The sequence below is a fragment of the Aulonocara sp. 'chitande type north' Nkhata Bay genome, linkage group LG5, assembly GCF_057382095.1.
Source record: "Aulonocara sp. 'chitande type north' Nkhata Bay isolate Kocher_YH1m ecotype deep benthic linkage group LG5, A_spYH_male_GT1.1, whole genome shotgun sequence".
Lineage (NCBI taxonomy): Eukaryota > Metazoa > Chordata > Actinopteri > Cichliformes > Cichlidae > Aulonocara > Aulonocara sp. 'chitande type north' Nkhata Bay.
Genome location: NC_141348.1, coordinates 260739 through 275553, shown reverse-complemented (window position 1 = coordinate 275553; position 14815 = coordinate 260739). Strand labels below are relative to the sequence as shown.

The 14815-nt window shown below is 57.1% G+C and overlaps 7 non-coding genes and 3 pseudogenes across 7 annotated transcripts; all 10 read right to left on the bottom strand.

The window, feature by feature from the left end:
- Positions 1-1466: 1466 nt before the first annotated feature.
- On the bottom strand, positions 1467-1585 carry LOC147328900 (5S ribosomal RNA). Its single transcript, XR_015129340.1, has one exon. It is a non-coding gene; the product is annotated as a 5S ribosomal RNA (ribosomal RNA).
- Positions 1586-2848: 1263 nt separating this feature from the next.
- Positions 2849-2957, bottom strand: LOC147328899 (5S ribosomal RNA; annotated as a pseudogene).
- A 1677-nt stretch (positions 2958-4634) lies between these two features.
- LOC147328898 (5S ribosomal RNA) lies at positions 4635-4753 on the bottom strand. Its single transcript, XR_015129641.1, has one exon. It is a non-coding gene; the product is annotated as a 5S ribosomal RNA (ribosomal RNA).
- A 1058-nt stretch (positions 4754-5811) lies between these two features.
- On the bottom strand, positions 5812-5930 carry LOC147328897 (5S ribosomal RNA). Its single transcript, XR_015129640.1, has one exon. It is a non-coding gene; the product is annotated as a 5S ribosomal RNA (ribosomal RNA).
- Positions 5931-7423: 1493 nt separating this feature from the next.
- Positions 7424-7542, bottom strand: LOC147328896 (5S ribosomal RNA). Its single transcript, XR_015129300.1, has one exon. It is a non-coding gene; the product is annotated as a 5S ribosomal RNA (ribosomal RNA).
- A 2160-nt stretch (positions 7543-9702) lies between these two features.
- Positions 9703-9821, bottom strand: LOC147328895 (5S ribosomal RNA). Its single transcript, XR_015129699.1, has one exon. It is a non-coding gene; the product is annotated as a 5S ribosomal RNA (ribosomal RNA).
- Positions 9822-12010: 2189 nt separating this feature from the next.
- LOC147328894 (5S ribosomal RNA) lies at positions 12011-12129 on the bottom strand (annotated as a pseudogene).
- A 659-nt stretch (positions 12130-12788) lies between these two features.
- LOC147328893 (5S ribosomal RNA) lies at positions 12789-12907 on the bottom strand. Its single transcript, XR_015129299.1, has one exon. It is a non-coding gene; the product is annotated as a 5S ribosomal RNA (ribosomal RNA).
- Positions 12908-13839: 932 nt separating this feature from the next.
- LOC147328892 (5S ribosomal RNA) lies at positions 13840-13958 on the bottom strand (annotated as a pseudogene).
- A 659-nt stretch (positions 13959-14617) lies between these two features.
- On the bottom strand, positions 14618-14736 carry LOC147328891 (5S ribosomal RNA). The gene has a single exon (XR_015129298.1). It is a non-coding gene; the product is annotated as a 5S ribosomal RNA (ribosomal RNA).
- Between the last annotated feature and the right edge of the window lie 79 nt (positions 14737-14815).

The window sequence follows — 14815 nt, the reverse complement described above, 5'->3', positions numbered from 1 at the left end:
AGACAATCCTATAACCATACCTGCATGTTTGCATAATACCCTAACCAAAAGGCTCAGTTTGGCATTTATCCAACAGCACAGGCCCTGGATTGTTGAAGATGGCCTCAAGAACCAGCACAGGACCTGGTGTGTTTTACATGGCCACAGCAAGCAGCACAGGGCCTGGTTTGGTGAAGATGGCCTCAGCAAGCAGCCACAGGCCCTGGTTTGGTGTAAGTGGCCTCAGCTAGCAGCACAGGCCCTGGTGTGATGTGAGTGGCCTGAGCAAGAGCCACAGGCCTTGGTGTGGTGTAAGTGGCCTCAGCCAGCAGCCACAGGCCCTGGTGTGGTGTAAGTCGCCTCAGCCAGAAGCCACAGGCCCTGGTGTGGTGTAGGTGGCCTCAGCCAGCAGCAAAAGGGCCCTGGTGTGGTGTAAGTGGCCTCAGCCAGCAGCCACAGGCCCTGGTGTGGTGTAGGTGGCCTCAGCCAGCAGCCACAGGCCCTGGTGTGGTGTAAGTGGCCTCAGCCAGCAGCCACAGGCCCTGGTGTGGTGTAAGTGGCCTCAGCCAGTGCCACAGGCCCTGGTGTGGTGTAAGTGGTCTGAGCAAGAGCCACAGACCCTGGTGTGGTGTAATTGGCCTCAGCCAGCAGCCACAGGCCCTGGTGTGGTGTAAGTCGCCTCAGACAGAAGCCACAGGCACTGGTGTGGTGTAAGTGGCCTCAGCCAGCAGCAAAAGGGCCCTGGTGTGGTGTAAGTCGCCTCAGCCAGCAGCCACAGGCCCTGGTGTGGTGTAGGTGGCCTCAGCCACCAGCCACAGGCCCTGGTGTGGTGTAAGTGGCCTCAGCCAGCAGCCACAGGCCCTGGTGTGGTGTAAGTGGCCTCAGCCAGCAGCCACAGGCCCTGGTGTGGTGTAAGTGGCCTCAGCCAGTGCCACAGGCCCTGGTGTGGTGTAAGTGGCCTGAGCAAGAGCCACAGGCCCTGGTGTGGTGTAAGTGGCCTGAGCAAGAGCCACAGACCCTGGTGTGGTGTAATTGGCCTCAATAGCAACTAATGCCCTGGTGTGGTGTAGGTGGCCTAAGCCAGCAGCCACAGGCCCTGGTGTGGTGTAAGTGGCCTGAGCAAGAGCCACAGGCCCTGGTGTGGTGTAAGTGGCCTGAGCAAGAGCCACAGACCCTGGTGTGGTGTAATTGGCCTCAATAGCAACTAATGCCCTGGTGTGGTGTAGGTGGCCTCAGCCAGCAGCCACAGGCCCTGGTGTGGTGAAAGTGGCCTCAGCCAGAGCCACAGGCCCTGATGTGGTGTAAGTGGCCCCAGCCGGTCACTCAGGCCCTTGTGTGGTGTAGGTTGCATCAGCTAGCAGCACAAGACATTGGAAAAGAGCCAAAAGCAGTGTCGTTAATGTGCCCTCATTAATGGGCAGCTGCTTTTGGTCTTTTAATACACCCCTTCTCTGGATCAAAAGCGGTTCAATGACATGAAAATCAAAGGCTTACAGCACCAGGTATTCCCAGGTAGTCTCCCATCCAAGTACTAACCAAGCCCAGCCCTGCTTAGCTTCCGAGATCAGACGAGGTCGGGCGTGCTCAGGGTGGTATGGCCGTAAGCGGCTGGCCCCAGCACAATGTCTCAATTTATGGATTCAAGTGATTAGGTGGCAAGTACCTGAAGTTACGAAGACAATGCTATAACCATACCTGCATGTTTGCATAATACCCTAACCCAAAGGCTCAGTTTGGCATTTATCCAACAGCACAGGCCCTGGATTGTTGAAGATGGCCTCAGGAACCAGCACAGGGCCTGGTGTGTTGTACATGGCCACAGCAAGGAGCACAGGGCCTGGTTTGGTGAAGATGGCCTCGGCCAGAAGCGCAGGGCCTGGTGTGATGTGAGTGGCCTGAGCAAGAGCCACAGGCCTTGGTGTGGTGTAAGTGGCCTCAGCCAGCAGCCACAGGCCCTGGTGTGGTGTAGGTGGCCTCAGCCAGCAGCCACAGGCCCTGGTGTGGTGTAGGTGGCCTCAGCCAGCAGCCACAGGCCCTGGTGTGGTGTAAGTGGCCTCAGCCAGCAGCCACAGGCCCTGGTGTGGTGTAAGTGGCCTGAGCAAGAGCCACAGGCCCTGGTGTGGTGTAAGTGGCCTGAGCAAGAGCCACAGACCCTGGTGTGGTGTAATTGGCCTCAATAGCAACTAATGCCCTGGTGTGGTGTAGGTGGCCTCAGCCAGCAGCCACAGGCCCTGGTGTGGTGTAAGTGGCCTCGGCCAGCAGCCACAGGCCCTGGTGTGGTGTAAGTCGCCTCAGCCAGAAGCCACAGGCACTGGTGTGGTGTAAGTGGCCTCAGCCAGCAGCAAAAGGGCCCTGGTGTGGTGTAAGTGGCCTCAGCCAGCAGCCAGCAGCCACAGGCCCTGGTGTGGTGTAGGTGGCCTCAGCCAGCAGCCACAGGCCCTTGTGTGGTGTAATTGGCCTCAATAGCAACTAAGGCCCTGGTGTGGTGTAAGTGGCCTCAGCCAGTGCCACAGGCCCTGGTGTGGTGTAAGTGGCCTGAGCAAGAGCCACAGACCCTGGTGTGGTGTAATTGGCCTCAATAGCAACTAAGGCCCTGGTGTGGTGTAGGTGGCCTCAGCCAGCAGCCACAGGCCCTGGTGTGGTGTAAGTGGCCTCAGCCAGCAGCCACAGGCCCTGATGTGGTGTAAGTGGCCCCAGCCGGTCCCTCAGGCCCTTGTGTGGTGTAGGATGCATCAGCTAGCAGCACAAGACATTGGAAAACAGCCAAAAGCAATGTCGTTAATGTGCCCTCATTAATGGGGAGCTGCTTCTGGTCTTTTAATACACCCCTTCTCTGGATCAAAAGCGGTTCAATGACATGAAAAAGAAAGGCTTACAGCACCAGGTATTCCCCCATCCAAGTACTAACCAAGCCCAGCCCTGCTTAGCTTCCGAGATCAGACGAGGTCGGGCGTGCTCAGGGTGGTATGGCCGTAAGCTGCTGGTCCCAGCACAATGTCTCAATTTATGGATTCAAGTGATTAGGTGGCAAGTACCTGAAGTCACGAAGACAATCCTATAACCCTACCTGCATGTTTGCATAATACCCTAACCCAAAGGCTCAGTTTAGCATTTATCCAACAGCACAGGTCCTGGATTGTTGAAGTTGGCCTCAGGAACCAGCACAGGGCCTGGTGTGTTGTACATGGCCACAGCAAGCAGCACAGGGCCTGGTTTGGTGAAGATGGCCTCGGCCAGAAGCACAGGGCCTGGTGTGATATGAGTGGCCTTAGCAAGAGCCACAGGCCCTGGTGTGGTGTAAGTGGAATCAGCCAGAAGCCACAGGCCCTGGTGTGGTGTAAGTGGCCTCAGCCAGAGCCACAGGCCCTGGTGTGGTGTAACTGGCCTCAATAGCAAATAAGGCCCTGATGTGGTGTAAGTGGCCTCAGCCAGAGCCACAGGCCCTGGTGTGGTGTAAGTGGCCTCAATAGCAACTAAGGCCCTGGTGTGGTGTAAGTGGCCTCAGCCAGCAGTCACAGGCCCTGGTGTGGTGTATGTGGCCTCAGCCAGCAGCCACAGGCTCTGGTGTGGTGTAAGTCGCCTCAGCCAGCAGCCACAGGCCCTGGTATGGTGTAAGTGGCCTCAGCCAGCAGCCACAGGCCCTGGTGTGGTGTAAGTGGCCAGAAGCGCAGGGCCTGGTGTGATGTGAGTGGCCTGAGCAAGAGCCACAGACCCTGGTGTGGTGTAATTGGCCTCAATAGCAACTAAGGCCCTGGTGTGGTGTATGTGGCCTCAGCCAGAGCCACAGGCCCTGATGTGGTGTAAGTCGCCTCAGCCAGAAGCCACAGGCACTGGTGTGGTGTAAGTGGCCTCAGCCAGCAGCAACAGGCCCTGGTGTGGTGTAAGTCGCCTCAGCAAGCAGCCACAGGCCCTGGTGTGGTGTAGGTGGCCTCAGCCAGCAGCCACAGGCCCTGGTATGGTGTAAGTGGCCTCAGCCAGCAGCCACAGGCCCTGGTGTGGTCTAAGTGGCCTCAGCAAGAGCCACAGACCCTGGTGTGGTGTAATTGGCCTCAGCCAGAGCCACAGGCCCTGATGTGGTGTAAGTGGCCTCAGCCAGAGCCACAGGCCCTGGTGTGGTGTAACTGGCCTCAATAGCAAATAAGGCCCTGATGTGGTGTAAGTGGCCTCAGTCAGAGCCACAGACCCTGGTGTGGTGTAATTGGCCTCAGCCAGAGCCACAGGCCCTGGTGTGGTGTAGGTGGCCTCAGCCAGCCGCCACAGGCCCTGGTGTGGTGTAAGTGGCCTCAGCCAGCAGCCACAGGCCCTGGTGTGGTGTAAGTGGCCTGAGCAAGAGCCACAGACCATGGTGTGGTGTAATTGGCCTCAATAGCAACTAAGGCCCTGGTGTGGTGTAGGTGGCCTCAGCCAGCAGCCACAGGCCCTGGTGTGGTGTAAGTGGCCTCAGCCAGAGCCACAGGCCCTGATGTGGTGTAAGTGGCCCCAGCCGGTCACTCAGGCCCTGGTGTGGTGTAGGTGGCATCAGCTAGCAGCACAAGACATTGGAAAAGAGCCAAAAGCAATGTCGTTAATGTGCCCTCATTAATGGGCAGCTGCTTTTGGTCTTTTAATACACCCCTTTTCTGGATCAAAAGCGGTTCAATGACATGAAAATGAAAGGCTTACAGCACCAAGTATTCCCAGGCAGTCTCCCATCCAAGTACTAACCAAGCCCAGCCCTGCTTAGCTTCCGAGATCAGACGAGGTCGGGCGTGCTCAGGGTGGTATGGCCGTAAGCTGCTGGCCCCAGCACAATGTCTCAATTTATGGATTCAAGTGATTAGGTGGCAAGTACCTGAAGTTACGAAGACAATCCTATAACCATACCTGCATGTTTGCATAATACCCTAACCCAAAGGCTCAGTTTAGCATTTATCCAACAGCACAGGCCCTGGATTGTTGAAGATGGCCTCAGGAACCAGCACAGGGCCTGGTGTGTTGTACATGGCCACAGCTAGCAGCACAGGGCCTGGTTTGGTGAAGATGGCCTCGGCCAGAAGAGCAGGGCCTGGTGTGATATGAGTGGCCTGAGCAAGAGCCACAGGCCCTGGTGTGGTGTAAGTGGCCTGAGCAAGAGCCACAGGCCCTGGTGTGGTGTAAGTGGCCTCAGCCAGCAGCCACAGGCCCTGGTGTGGTGTAAGTCACCTCAGCCAGAAGCCACAGTCCCTGGTGTGGTGTAAGTGGCCTCAGCCAGCAGCAACAGGCCCTGGTGTGGTGTAAGTCGCCTCAGCCAGCAGCCACAGGCCCTGGTGTGGTGTAGGTGGCCTCAGCCTGCAGCCACAGGCCCTGGTGTGGTCTAAGTGGCCTCAGCCAGTGCCACAGGCCCTGGTGTGGTGTAAGTGGCCTGAGCAAGAGCCACAGACCCTGGTGTGGTGTAAATGGCCTCAATAGCAACTAAGGCCCTGGTGTGGTGTATGTGGCCTCAGCCAGCAGCCACAGGCCCTGGTGTGGTGTAACTGGCCTCAGCCAGCAGCCACAGGCCCTGGTGTGGTGTAAGTGGCCTCAATAGCAACTAAGGCCCTGGTGTGGTGTAAGTGGCCTCAGCCAGCAGCCACAGGCTCTGGTGTGGTGTAACTGGCCTCAGCCAGCAGCCACAGGCCCTGATGTGGTGTAAGTGGCCCCAGCCGGTCACTCAGGCCCTGGTGTGGTGTAGGTGGCATCAGCTAGCAGCACAAGACATTGGAAAAGAGCCAAAAGCAATGTCGTTAATGTGCCCTCATTAATGGGCAGCTGCTTTTGGTCTTTTAATACACCCCTTTTCTGGATCAAAAGCGGTTCAATGACATGAAAATGAAAGGCTTACAGCACCAAGTATTCCCAGGCAGTCTCCCATCCAAGTACTAACCAAGCCCAGCCCTGCTTAGCTTCCGAGATCAGACGAGGTCGGGCGTGCTCAGGGTGGTATGGCCGTAAGCTGCTGGCCCCAGCACAATGTCTCAATTTATGGATTCAAGTGATTAGGTGGCAAGTACCTGAAGTTACGAAGACAATCCTATAACCATACCTGCATGTTTGCATAATACCCTAACCCAAAGGCTCAGTTTAGCATTTATCCAACAGCACAGGCCCTGGATTGTTGAAGATGGCCTCAGGAACCAGCACAGGGCCTGGTGTGTTGTACATGGCCACAGCTAGCAGCACAGGTCCTGGTTTGGTGAAGATGGCCTCGGCCAGAAGAGCAGGGCCTGGTGTGATATGAGTGGCCTGAGCAAGAGCCACAGGCCCTGGTGTGGTGTAAGTGGCCTGAGCAAGAGCCACAGGCCCTGGTGTGGTGTAAGTGGCCTCAGCCAGCAGCCACAGGCCCTGGTGTGGTGTAAGTCACCTCAGCCAGAAGCCACAGTCCCTGGTGTGGTGTAAGTGGCCTCAGCCAGCAGCAACAGGCCCTGGTGTGGTGTAAGTCGCCTCAGCCAGCAGCCACAGGCCCTGGTGTGGTGTAGGTGGCCTCAGCCTGCAGCCACAGGCCCTGGTGTGGTCTAAGTGGCCTCAGCCAGTGCCACAGGCCCTGGTGTGGTGTAAGTGGCCTGAGCAAGAGCCACAGACCCTGGTGTGGTGTAAATGGCCTCAATAGCAACTAAGGCCCTGGTGTGGTGTATGTGGCCTCAGCCAGCAGCCACAGGCCCTGGTGTGGTGTAACTGGCCTCAGCCAGCAGCCACAGGCCCTGGTGTGGTGTAAGTGGCCTCAATAGCAACTAAGGCCCTGGTGTGGTGTAAGTGGCCTCAGCCAGCAGCCACAGGCTCTGGTGTGGTGTAAGTGGCCTCAGCCAGCTGCAAAAGGGCCCTGGTGTGGTGTAAGTCGCCTCAGCCAGCAGCCACCGGCCCTGGTGTGGTGTAGGTGGCCTCAGCCAGCAGCCACAGGCCCTGGTGTGGTATAAGTGGCCTCAGCCAGCAGCCACAGGCCCTGGTGTGGTGTAAGTGGCCTCAGCCAGCAGCCACAGGCCCTGGTGTGGTGTAAGTGGCCTCAGCCAGTGCCACAGGCCCTGGTGTGGTGTAAGTGGCCTGAGCAAGAGCCACAGGCCCTGGTTTGGTGTAAGTGGCCTGAGCAAGAGCCACAGACCCTGGTGTGGTGTAATTGGCCTCAATAGCAACTAATGCCCTGGTGTGGTGTAGGTGGCCTCAGCCAGCAGCCACAGGCCCTGGTGTGGTGTAAGTGGCCTCAGCCAGCAGCCACAGGCCCTGGTGTGGTGTAAGTGGCCTCAGCCAGAGCCACAGGCCCTGATGTGGTGTAAGTGGCCCCAGCCGGTCACTCAGGCCCTTGTGTGGTGTAGGTTGCATCAGCTAGCAGCACAAGACATTGGAAAAGAGCCAAAAGCAATGTCGTTAATGTGCCCTCATTAATGGGCAGATGCTTTTGGTCTTTTAATACACCCCTTCTCTGGATCAAAAGCGGTTCAATGACATGAAAATGAAAGGCTTACAGCACCAGGTATTCCCAGGCAGTCTCCCATCCAAGTACTAACCAAGCCCAGCCCTGCTTAGCTTCCGAGATCAGACGAGGTCGGGCGTGCTCAGGGTGGTATGGCCGTAAGCTGCTGGGCCCAGCACAATGTCTCAATTTATGGATTCAAGTGATTAGGTGGCAAGTACCTGAAGTTACGAAGACAATCCTATAACCATACCTGCATGTTTGCATAATACCCTAACCCAAAGGCTCAGTTTGGCATTTATCCAACAGCACAGGCCCTGGATTGTTGAAGATGGCCTCAGGAACCAGCACAGGGCCTGGTGTGTTGTACATGGCCACAGCAAGCAGCACAGGGCCTGGTTTGGTGAAGATGGCCTCGGCCAGAAGCGCAGGGCCTGGTGTGATGTGAGTGGCCTGCGCAAGAGCCACAGGCCCTGGTGTGGTGTAAGTGGAATCAGCCAGCAGCCACAGGCCCTGGTGTGGTGTAAGTGGCCTCAGCCAGAGCCACAGGCCCTGGTGTGGTGTAACTGGCCTCAATAGCAAATAAGGCCCTGGTGTGGTGTAAGTGGCCTCAGCCAGAGCCACAGGCCCTGGTGTGGTGTAAGTGGCCTCAATAGCAACTAAGGCCCTGGTGTGGTGTAAGTGGCCTCAGCCAGCAGTCACAGGCCCTGGTGTGGTGTAGGTGGCCTCAGCCAGCAGCCACAGGCTCTGGTGTGGTGTAAGTCGCCTCAGCCAGCAGCCACAGGCCCTGGTGTGGTGTAGGTGGCCTCAGCCAGCAGCCACAGGCCCTGGTGTGGTGTAATTGGCCTCAGCCAGCAGCCACAAGCCCTGGTGTGGTGTAAGTGGCCTCAGCCAGCAGCCACAGGCCCTGGTGTGGTGTAAGTGGCCTCAGCCAGTGCCACAGGCCCTGGTGTGGTGTAAGTGGCCTGAGCAAGAGCCACAGAGCCTGGTGTGGTGTAATTGGCCTCAGCCAGCAGCCACAGGCCCTGGTGTGGTGTAAGTCGCCTCAGCCAGAAGCCACAGGCACTGGTGTGGTGTAAGTGGCCTCAGCCAGCAGCAAGAGGGCCCTGGTGTGGTGTAAGTGGCCTCAGCCAGCAGCCACAGGCCCTGGTGTGGTGTAAGTGGCCTCAGCCAGAGCCACAGGCCCTGGTGTGGTGTAACTGGCCTCAATAGCAAATAAGGCCCTGGTGTGGTGTAAGTGGCCTCAGCCAGAGCCACAGGCCCTGGTGTGGTGTAAGTGGCCTCAATAGCAACTAAGGCCCTGGTGTGGTGTAGGTGGCCTCAGCCAGCAGCCACAGGCTCTGGTGTGGTGTAAGTCGCCTCAGCCAGTGCCACAGGCCCTGGTGTGGTGTAAGTGGCCTCAGCCAGCAGCAAAAGGGCCCTGGTGTGGTCTAAGTGGCCTCAGCCAGCAGCCACAGGCCCTGGTGTGATATGAGTGGCCTGAGCAAGAGCCACAGGCCCTGGTGTGGTGTAAGTGGCCCGAGCAAGAGCCACAGGCCCTGGTGTGGTGTAAGTGGCCTGAGCAAGAGCCACAGGCCCTGGTGTGGTGTAGGTGGCCTCAGCCAGCAGCCACAGGCCCTGGTGTGGTGTAGGTGGCCTCAGCCAGCAGCCACAAGCCCTTGTGTGGTGTAAGTGGCCTCAGCCAGCAGCCACAGACCATGGTGTGGTGTAATTGGCCTCATTAGCAACTAAGGCCCTTGTGTGGTTTAAGTGGCTTCAGCCAGCAGCCACAGGCTCTGGTGTGGTGTAAGTGGCCTCAGCCAGCAGCCACAGGCCCTGGTGTGGTGTAAGTGGCCTCAGCCAGCAGCCACAGGCCCTGGTGTGGTGTAGGTGGCCTCAGCCAGCAGCCACAGGCCCTGGTGTGGTGTAAGTGGCCTCAATAGCAACTAAGGCCCTGGTGTGGTCTAAGCGGCCTGAGCCAGTGCCACAGGCCCTGGTGTGGTGTAAGTGGCCTGAGCAAGAGCCACAGACCCTGGTGTGGTGTAAATGGCCTCAATAGCAACTAAGGCCCTGGTGTGGTGTATGTGGCCTCAGCCAGCAGCCACAGGCCCTGTTGTGGTGTAACTGGCCTCAGCCAGAGCAACAGGCCCTGATGTGGTGTAAGTGGCCCCAGCCGGTCACTCAGGCCCTGGTGTGGTGTAGGTGGCATCAGCTAGCAGCACAAGACATTGGAAAAGAGCCAAAAGCAATGTCGTTAATGTGCCCTCATTAATGGGCAGCTGCTTTTGGTCTTTTAATACACCCCTTCTCTGGATCAAAAGCGGTTCAATGACATGAAAATCAAAGGCTTACAGCACCAGGTATTCCCAGGCAGTCTCCCATCCAAGTACTAACCAAGCCCAGCCCTGCTTAGCTTCCGAGATCAGACGAGGTCGGGCGTGCTAAGGGTGGTATGGCCGTAAGCTGCTGGCCCCAGCACAATGTCTCAATTTATGGATTCAAGTGATTAGGTGGCAAGTACCTGAAGTTACGAAGACAATCCTATAACCATACCTGCATGTTTGCATAATACCCTAACCCAAAGGCTCAGTTTGGCATTTATCCAACAGCACAGGCCCTGGATTGTTGAAGATGGCCACAGCAAGCAGCACAGGGCCTGGTTTGGTGAAGATGGCCTCAGCCAGAAGCACAGGGCCTGGTGTGATATGAGTGGCCTGAGCAAGAGCCACAGGCCCTGGTTTGGTGTAAGTGGAATCAGCCAGCAGCCACAGGCCCTGGTGTGGTGTAAGTGGCCTGAGCCAGAGCCACAGGCCCTGGTGTGGTGTAACTGGCCTGAATAGCAAATAAGGCCCTGGTGTGGTGTAAGTGGCCTCAGCCAGAGCCACAGGCCCTGGTGTGGTGTAAGTGGCCTCAATAGCAACTAAGGCCCTGGTGTGGTGTAAGTGGCCTCAGCCAACAGCCACAGGCCCTGGTATGGTGTAAGTGGCCTCAGCCAGCAGCCACAGGCCCTGGTGTGGTGTAAGTGGCCAGAAGCGCAGGGCCTGGTGTGATGTGAGTGGCCTGAGCAAGAGCCACAGACCCTGGTGTGGTGTAATAGGCCTCAATAGCAACTAAGGCCCTGGTGTGGTGTATGTGGCCTCAGCCAGCAGCCACAGGCCCTGGTGTGGTGTAACTGGCCTCAGCCAGCAGCCACAGGCCCTGGTGTGGTGTAAGTGGCCTCAGCCAGAGCCACAGGCCCTGATGTGGTGTAAGTCGCCTCAGCTAGCAGCACAGGGCCTGGTTTGGTGAAGATGGCCTCGGCCAGAAGCACAGGACCTGGTTTGATATGAGTGGCCTGAGCCAGCAGCCACAGGCCCTGGTGTGGTGTAAGTGGCCTCAGCCAGCAGCAACAGGCCCTGGTGTGGTGTAAGTCGCCTCAGCCAGAAGCCACAGGCACTGGTGTGGTGTAAGTGGCCTCAGCCAGCAGCAACAGGCCGTGGTGTGGTGTAAGTCGCCTCAGCAAGCAGCCACAGGCCCTGGTGTGGTGTAGGTGGTCTCAGCCAGCAGCCACAGTTCCTGGTGTGGTGTAAGTGGCCTCAGCCAGCAGCCACAGGCCCTGGTGTGGTGTAATTGGCCTAAGCCAGAGCCACAGGCCCTGGTGTGGTGTAAGTGGCCTGAGCAAGAACCACAGGGCCTGGTTTGGTGAAGATGGCCTCGGCCAGAAGCGCAGGGCCTGGTGTGATGTGAGTGGCCTGAGCAAGAGCCACAGGCCCTGGTGTGGTGTAAGTGGCCTCAGCCAGCAGCCACAGGCCCTGGTGTGGTGTAAGTCGCCTCAGCCAGAAGCCACAGGCACTGGTGTGGTGTAAGTGGCCTCAGCCAGCAGCAAAAGGGCCCTGGTGTGGTGTAAGTCGCCTCAGCCAGCAGCCACAGGCCCTGGTGTGGTGTAGGTGGCCTCAGCCAGCAGCCACAGGCCCTGGTGTGGTGTAAGTGGCCTCAGCCAGTGCCACAGGCCCTGGTGTGGTGTAAGTGGCCTGAGCAAGAGCCACAGACCATGGTGTGGTGTAATTGGCCTCAATAGCAACTAAGGCCCTGGTGTGGTGTAAGTGGCCTCAGCCAGCAGCCACAGGCCCTGGTGTGGTGTAGGTGGCCTCAGCCAGCAGCCACAGGCCCTGGTGTGGTGTAGGTGGCCTCAGCCAGCAGCCACAAGCCCTTGTGTGGTGTAAGTGGCCTCAGCCAGCAGCCACAGGCCCTGGTGTGGTGTAAGTGGCCTGAGCCAGTGCCACAGGCCCTGGTGTGGTGTAAGTGGCCTGAGCAAGAGCCACAGACCATGGTGTGGTGTAATTGGCCTCAATAGCAACTAAGGCCCTGGTGTGGTGTAAGTGGCCTCAGCCAGCAGCCACAGGCCCTGGTGTGGTGTAAGTGGCCTCAGCCAGCAGCCACAGGCCCTGGTGTGGTGTAAGTGGCCTCAGCCAGAGCCACAGGCCCTGATGTGGTGTAAGTGGCCCCAGCCGGTCACTCAGGCCCTGGTGTGGTGTAGGTGGCATCAGCTAGCAGCACAAGACATTGGAAAACAGCCAAAAGCAATGTCGTTAATGTGCCCTCATTAATGGGCAGCTGCTTTTGGTCTTTTAATACACCCCTTCTCTGGATCAAAAGTGGTTCAATGACATGAAAGGCTTACAGCACCAGGTATTCCCAGGCAGTCTCCCATCCAAGTACTAACCAAGCCCAGCCCTGGTCAGCTTCCGAGATCAGACGAGGTCGGGCGTGCTCAGGGTGGTATGGCCGTAAGCTGCTGGCCCCAGCACAATGTCTCAATTTATGGATTCAGGTGATTAGGTGGCAAGTACCTGAAGTTACGAAGACAATCCTATAACCCTACCTTCATGTTTGCATAATACCCTAACCCAAAGGCTCAGTTTAGCATTTATCCAACAGCACAGGCCCTGGATTGTTGAAGATGGCCTCAGGAACCAGCACAGGGCCTGGTGTGTTGTACATGGCCACAGCTAGCAGCACAGGGCCTGGTTTGGTGAAGATGGCCTCGGCCAGAAGCGCAGGGCCTGGTGTGATGTGAGTGGCCTGAGCAAGAGCCACAGGCCCTGGTGTGGTGTAAGTGGCCTGAGCAAGAGCCACAGGCCCTGGTGTGGTGTAAGTGGCCTCAATAGCAAATAAGGCCCTGGTGTGGTGTAAGTGGCCTCAGCCAGTGCCACAGGCCCTGGTGTGGTGTAAGTGGCCTGAGCAAGAGCCAAAGACCCTGGTGTGGTGTAATTGGCCTCAATAGCAACTAAGGCCCTGGTGTGGTGTAGGTGGCATCAGCTAGCAGCACAAGACATTGGAAAACAGCCAAAAGCAATGTCGTTAATGTACCCTCATTAATGGGCAGCTGCTTTTGGTCTTTTAATACACCCCTTCTCTGGATCAAAAGCGGTTCAATGACATGAAAATGAAAGGCTTACAGCACCAGGTATTCCCAGGCAGTCTCCCATCCAAGTACTAACCAAGCCCAGCCCTGCTTAGCTTCCGAGATCAGACGAGGTCGGGCGTGCTCAGGGTGGTATGGCCGTAAGCTGCTGGCTCCAGCACAATGTCTCAATTTATGGATTCAAGTGATTAGGTGGCAAGTACCTGAAGTTACGAAGATAATCCTATAACCATACCTGCATGTTTGCATAATACCCTAACCCAAAGGCTCAGTTTGGCATTTACCCAACAGCACAGGCCCTGGATTGTTGAAGATGGCCTCAGGAACCAGCACAGGGCCTGGTGTGTTGTACATGGCCACAGCAAGCAGCACAGGGCCTGGTTTGGTGAAGATGGCCTCGGCCAGAAGCACAGGGCCTGGTGTGATGTGAGTGGCCTGAGCAAGAGCCACAGACCATGGTGTGGTGTAATTGGCCTCAATAGCAACTAAGGCCCTGGTGTGGTGTAAGTGGCCTCAGCCAGCAGCCACAGGCCCTGGTGTGGTGTAGGTGGCCTCAGCAAGCAGCCACAGGCCCTGGTGTGGTGTAGGTGGCCTCAGCCAGCAGCCACAAGCCCTTGTGTGGTGTAAGTGGCCTCAGCCAGCAGCCACAGGCCCTGGTGTGGTGTAAGTGGCCTCAGCCAGTGCCACAGGCCCTGGTGTGGTGTAAGTGGCCTGAGCAAGAGCCACAGACCATGGTGTGGTGTAATTGGCCTCAATAGCAACTAAGGCCCTGGTGTGGTGTAAGTGGCCTCAGCCAGCAGCCACAGGCCCTGGTGTGGTGTAAGTGGCCTCAGCCAGCAGCCACAGGCCCTGGTGTGGTGTAAGTGGCCTCAGCCAGAGCCACAGGCCCTGATGTGGTGTAAGTGGCCCCAGCCGGTCACTCAGGCCCTGGTGTGGTGTAGGTGGCATCAGCTAGCAGCACAAGACATTGGAAAACAGCCAAAAGCAATGTCGTTAATGTGCCCTCATTAATGGGCAGCTGCTTTTGGTCTTTTAATACACCCCTTCTCTGGATCAAAAGTGGTTCAATGACATGAAAGGCTTACAGCACCAGGTATTCCCAGGCAGTCTCCCATCCAAGTACTAACCAAGCCCAGCCCTGGTCAGCTTCCGAGATCAGACGAGGTCAGGCGTGCTCAGGGTGGTATGGCCGTAAGCTGCTGGCCCCAGCACAATGTCTCAATTTATGGATTCAGGTGATTAGGTGGCAAGTACCTGAAGTTACGAAGACAATCCTATAACCCTACCTTCATGTTTGCATAATACCCTAACCCAAAGGCTCAGTTTAGCATTTATCCAACAGCACAGGCCCTGGATTGTTGAAGATGGCCTCAGGAACCAGCACAGGGCCTGGTGTGTTGTACATGGCCACAGCTAGCAGCACAGGGCCTGGTTTGGTGAAGATGGCCTCGGCCAGAAGCGCAGGGCCTGGTGTGATGTGAGTGGCCTGAGCAAGAGCCACAGGCCCTGGTGTGGTGTAAGTGGCCTGAGCAAGAGCCACAGGCCCTGGTGTGGTGTAAGTGGCCTCAATAGCAAATAAGGCCCTGGTGTGGTGTAAGTGGCCTCAGCCAGTGCCACAGGCCCTGGTGTGGTGTAAGTGGCCTGAGCAAGAGCCAAAGACCCTGGTGTGGTGTAATTGGCCTCAATAGCAACTAAGGCCCTGGTGTGGTGTAGGTGGCATCAGCTAGCAGCACAAGACATTGGAAAACAGCCAAAAGCAATGTCGTTAATGTACCCTCATTAATGGGCAGCTGCTTTTGGTCTTTTAATACACCCCTTCTCTGGATCAAAAGCGGTTCAATGACATGAAAATGAAAGGCTTACAGCACCAGGTATTCCCAGGCAGTCTCCCATCCAAGTACTAACCAAGCCCAGCCCTGCTTAGCTTCCGAGATCAGACGAGGTCGGGCGTGCTCAGGGTGGTATGGCCGTAAGCTGCTGGCTCCAGCACAATGTCTCAATTTATGATTTCAAGTGATTAGGTGGCAAGTACCTGAAGTTACGAAGATAATCCT